Source organism: Odocoileus virginianus, unplaced genomic scaffold (assembly GCF_023699985.2).
Source record: "Odocoileus virginianus isolate 20LAN1187 ecotype Illinois unplaced genomic scaffold, Ovbor_1.2 Unplaced_Contig_29, whole genome shotgun sequence".
Classification (NCBI taxonomy): domain Eukaryota; kingdom Metazoa; phylum Chordata; class Mammalia; order Artiodactyla; family Cervidae; genus Odocoileus; species Odocoileus virginianus.
The window spans coordinates 763,911-769,329 of NW_027224346.1; the positions used below are offsets into that span (position 1 = coordinate 763,911).

At 46.5% G+C, this 5,419-nt stretch overlaps 1 long non-coding RNA gene and 1 other non-coding gene across 2 annotated transcripts; both read right to left on the reverse strand.

Annotated features, from left to right (window-relative positions):
- Positions 1 to 2,157: 2,157 nt before the first annotated feature.
- On the reverse strand, positions 2,158 to 5,070 carry LOC110151593 (uncharacterized). The gene is made up of 3 exons (XR_002318113.2): positions 4,996 to 5,070; positions 3,224 to 3,249; positions 2,158 to 2,715 (listed from the first exon to the last, which is right to left on the reverse strand). It is a non-coding gene; the product is annotated as an uncharacterized lncRNA (long non-coding RNA).
- LOC139034146 (small nucleolar RNA SNORD93) lies at positions 3,093 to 3,166 on the reverse strand. Its single transcript, XR_011486593.1, has one exon. It is a non-coding gene; the product is annotated as a small nucleolar RNA SNORD93 (small nucleolar RNA).
- Positions 5,071 to 5,419: the final 349 nt, after the last annotated feature.

The following is a 5,419-nucleotide window of genomic DNA, read 5'->3' on the forward strand; positions in this document are numbered from 1 at the left end:
CTGAACTGAACCAGACTGATGTGGAACTATTCCGGAAATGCAGATGGCAACCGCAGAGGGTACCTTAAGATACTTGGCCTTTGCAGTACAAATAAACTCCACCAGGGGGCTTGCTAGCTATGGTTGTATAGTCCCAGGTAAGACAATTTAATAAAAAACCAGAATCAGAACTTTTCAGTTTATAAACACAAGGCAAATTTTGGAAAGGCAATTTTTCTGAGTACAAAATTAAAATAAGTCTTCCATACACATCTGTTTACTTATTCAGTCTCAACATGGCTTTCCTCTTGAGGTTTTTTTATCCCCAACTTTGGCTCACAGGAGTCACTGGCTGACTGACCTTACTACCCAGGTCAAATGCACCATTCTTTACTATCTCTAGATCCCCATTTAGTTACTTGCTTTATTCTATTTCAGATCATGAGGGAAAAATGAGAATCTTATTTGGGTTCCAGGGAGCCTAGAATACAAATGACCCTGCCTCCTCCACCTTGCCCATTTAAAATTTACATTCAAGTGCCAAATGACCAATTTGCCAACTGGATTTCCTGACTTCTGGGAAGCTCATTCATACTGGTGGGAGCCTTAAAGCATCAGGTATCCTGTGCTCTCCTTGCTGAGCTTTTGTTGCCGTCTCATCTGACTCTGAGACCCCATGAACTGCAGCACTCCAGGCTTCCCTGTCCTTCACCATCTCCCAGGCTCATGTCCATTGAGTTAATGATGCCATCCAACCATCTCATCCTCATCCCTTCTTTTTCCCTCAGTCTTTCCCAGCATCAGGATCTTTTCCAATGAGCTGGCTCTTCGCCAAGGTGGCCAAAGTACTGGAAACTCAGCACCAGTTCTCCCCTTATTGTTTGCTGTTTGTCCGATTCTTTACGACCTCATGGACTGTAGCCTGCCAGGCTCCTCTGTCCATGGATTCTTCAGGCAAGAATATGGAGTGAGCTGCCATTTCCTTCTCCAGATCTTCCCAACCCAGGGACTGAACCCATGTCTCCCACTTTGCAGGTGGATTCTGTGAGCCACCAGGAAAGCCCCCTATTTGTTTATACCTCCCCCAGATCATTCAGGGAACATGGCTGGGGTACAAAAGATATAAAGATTCTCTTCATGCCCAAAGCTCCTCCCTTGGAATAACAAGTCCTCCGAAAACATTTCTGCTCTAGATTTGCTTCTCCTCAGGGCCTGGCAGTTATGCTTAGTCACTCTTGCTTTTAGCTCAACATGTAGGCATGTACGATGCCAAGGAGGGCAAGCTGAGTGCTGAACTGGCTGCAACTCACTTCGGTGATCCTAGATTTTAGTTAACCAAGGTATTGGAACTCTCCATTGTCAGGGTACAGGGAAACGGGTTGGGGGAGATGGAGCAGATTATGTACCATACCTGGAAGCACAAGAAGGCCCCTGAAAGCCCTGCTTCCTCCTACAGGCAAGATGGTACAACACAGCTGCAAATGCTCCTGGTCATGGTGAGTAGGGCTCAACAGGCTGTGGCCAGACCTGTTATTCACAGGAATGAACTGGCCCATCCCTTTTCAAAAGAACCCTTGAACATCCCCACATGATTTATGCATCAAGCTTTGCCATTAACACAGTTATTCAGCATTCTCCCTGGTGGCTCAGCTGGTAAAGAATCTGCCTGCAATGTGGGAGACCTGGGTTTGGAAGACCCCCTGGAGAGGGGAACAGCTATGGCATGGAGAATTCCCTGAACAGAGGAGCCTGGCAGGCTACAGTCCACGGGGTCACAGAGTCAGACTGAGCAACTTTCACTAGAACCTCACGCACTCACTTAATTCCCTAGTTTAGCCAGTATCTGCCAAAGCCAGTCTAAATTTTGTGGCGTAATTTTCACACTTCTTTTCTGCTACCATGTGGCTACTAGTATACACTGTCAAGAGACAGAGGGTAGTGACATACCACTCATACCCTGCCAAAAGCTGTTGTCTGAAACATCTATAAAGAAAACTTGTATACCTCTGATGGGTGAGGTAACATATCCCTTGACTGTTTCTCACGCATTTACACACTTAGATGACCCCAAGGTGATTTTGATGTGTTTGCCCACTTTATTCTCAGCAGCTTAATCACTGACCCAAGACTGTCTTCCCACAGATTTCATTGGAAATGTTATTTAAGATGCCAGAAAGGGAGTTTTTAAGTCATATTTATTGAAATTGAATTTACATTCAGTAAAACTCACTCAAAATTCCTGACAGATGTAATTACCACCATAATCAAAGTGTAGAACAGTTCCTCAGCCCCTACCCTCAAAATGCTATGCAACAAACTCCTCCGCTGATCTGTCCTCTATTCAAGGGGTCAAATTTAATCATCCAAATGATTAGACAAAATTGCAAGCACAAAAACCCGAGGTTTAGCATAGTCAAAGAATGGGATTTAAAAATAACCTTTGTAAATTAAAGCAGCTAGCCAAGTTCTCTTAAGATAGTTGTAGAATAGTTAGTCTAGCTACTGTGTCAAGATTCAGGCTGGATGGCACAAAAATATAATGGAATTGAATTCTGCCAAAAATCCTCTACAGGGCAGATATATATTCTTACAGATACTTGGCAGTTTTTTTTTTCTAAAATTCACCCTTGCTACCACCATGAAAAGGACAATTAGCAAAAAGCTCTATTCTATATCTATCAATCACATGTTCAAATACACCTTATCTCCTCGAAGAGCTTCTTTCAAGCACCAGCCCTGGAAGAGAAGTATCACAGTAGGTAATTAGAGCAGCAATGACTAAATAAGATATTAAGAAAATATAGTGACTAAACCATGTTTATAAAAGCAGTGCAGGTAAGGAAAATGAATTCCCCAATTAACTACATATTGTCAAAATAGGCATAGCAATATTCTGACATTAAAAATTAACTCAAAATGGCCACCATTGCCAAAGATAAACATCTTTAAAGATTAGATGCCAATCCCTTAAAAATACTTTTTCCTAAAATAATACTTTATTATGCCAAAAAAAGTTATCTATTTACTAGGCTCCCCCCCCCCCATTTTATTTAAAACATACTGGTTAAAGGGGGAGGATATAATTGCACTTAATAAATTCCTGCCCATCAAATTGGCCTCAGGTAAATCCTTTAACCCATCAGAGCAGAAGGATATCCAATCAGATTAGAGTTCTCATCCTTGGCCAAGAATTCTACCCAACTACTTAATAACTCAAGCCAGGTTTTCTACATTTGGTTCATACCTTAAGCTTGTCAGCATCTTGTCAGCCTGGTAGGAAAGAGAAAAACAATGTTAAGAATATCACTAATTTAAAAAATTTTTTTACTTATTTTAATTGGAGGATAATTACAATATTGTTTTGGGCATTTTTTTTTTTTTTTTTTGTAAAGAGTATCTTATTGGGCTATTTACCTTTGGTGACTAAAGAGCTAACTTTGAGTAGAATTCCTGTAAAACAGCAATATTTTCCCAACTTCCTGACACTGGGAATCTCCTGAAATTCCCAGCCAGGAGACACCCTGGGCATCAGCAGTCACCATCTTTCTAACTTTATCTGCTTGTTACACTAGCATGGAACAATAGCAACTTGGGGAAAAAATATAAACATTACTGGTAACAGTATTTACCTATGAAAGATGGAAACAAACTCTTCACATTAAAAAAAAAAAATCCTGAAACTAGTGTACAGAGGCAGAGGCCATCGAAATGAGAACAGCCCTGTCAACACTTGCTCAGTTCCCAGTCCTTAAATAGACACTGGCTCTCAGCCGTGTCCCTCTCCCAGAGGGAACTGTTTTTATAAAAAAGGGCGGAGGGGGAGGGGCGTGCTTAAGTCACAGCTCGCATCAGGAAAATCGGATACTTTCTGATCAGTAAAAGGGTCTCTCACCACTGAGGCAAACATGTAAACATCACACAAATCTCCCATTTCAAGAGATTACTAAGCGGTAACCAACGATAACGATTCCTTCATTCACTCGGATCTTGACAAATTTTATTAAATCCGGAGAGTAACGCTTTCTATAGGAATGTACACCGGTATAACACGTAAAATGCCCTCTAATGCCGAGGACCAGAGTGAAAATTACAAACGCTTCCTCGAGACAAACTTTCTCTAGGGCCATTTTTCCTGTTTATCTTGGCGAACGCAAGTCAGAACCCCAAAGGTTCCGACTTTTTCTCAGGCCAGAAAACGATGACGGGCCTCACACTCGAGACCCCACACACGTTATGGAAGAGGGTCCCCTGCTGCATAACGCACCATCAATGCTGAAAAGGTGACTGTGGGGGAGAAAATCGCTCCCTCATCAAGGCTCACTGCAGCTAACCGCTCCCACGAGAGTCACGCAGGCCTTTTAAGGAGCCCAGCCACAGAGCGAAGTGGCAACTGAGGCATTTGCGGAGGGGGAATGCCTGTGTGGGCGAAATTACCTCCGTTTCTTGCTGACACCGGAATTAACACTGCTCTGCCCCGAAGCCTAAAGTGTTTCAGGCCCGTGATCTCATCCGCTTCCTAAATAGACCGTACCAGGGTCCTCAACGCGCCCGGGCAGGAAGGGCCCCGCGGGCGCCCCAACTCGGACACCGGCCGGTGCTCTGCGCCTCCGCCCCGGGTCGGTTCCATTCTCCGAGTCTTGTTTTTCTCTTTTCATTGCAAAAGGAGCTTGAAGCTCCATGTGGCCCGGATCCCTTGAGCATCGGGGTCCCAGGCACAAGTGACGCGCGCCTCGGCCCCTGGGGGAGAGGGACTTTAGGCACCAAGAGCGTCATTTCTGGGGAGGAAGGGTCCCCGGCACCCTGAGGATGTCCTCGCCGCAGAAGAGCTCTCACAGCGGCTCCCCTGGGGCCTGGGAGGCCTCTCTGAGGGGGAGCCGAGCTGAGGTCGAACACGAGCCCTAGCCGCCTGCATGGGGCGGACGGAGGGGACGGGGGGGCGCTCCTGGTAAGTGCCTCTGGAGAGACCCCCGAGCCACGCGGAGGGCTCTAGCGTCGAGCTGGTCGAAAGCCACTTACCGAGTCGCGCGCGGAGGCAGAAAGGGGAAAGACAGTGGGAGACACCCAGTTTAAAAGGGGCCTGGGCGATCAGCACCCGGCGGCAACCAACCAAAAAGTTGCCCTTAGAGCCCCGCCCGGCCAGGCACCCAGCCCAGCACGCGCCCCTCCCAGCCCGCGGCACCCTGAGGCCCTCGCGCGCCTCCTGCCGGCGGCCTGGGGCGAGCGGGGCGGGCGGCTGCCCCGGCCTCCCGCGGCTAGGGCCTGGAAGCTGACCCACCGGCCATCTGCTCCAAACCTCTCCCTAAGAGTGGTGTCCATTTATCTTGAGGCAGATTCAAGGGAGCTTCTGGCACTCAAATAGTTTTAGGTATTTCTTCCTGTTTCCCTTCTCCCAACCTCAAGTATCCCATGCCTTTCCCCAGGATAGCTTGCAAGCCACCAG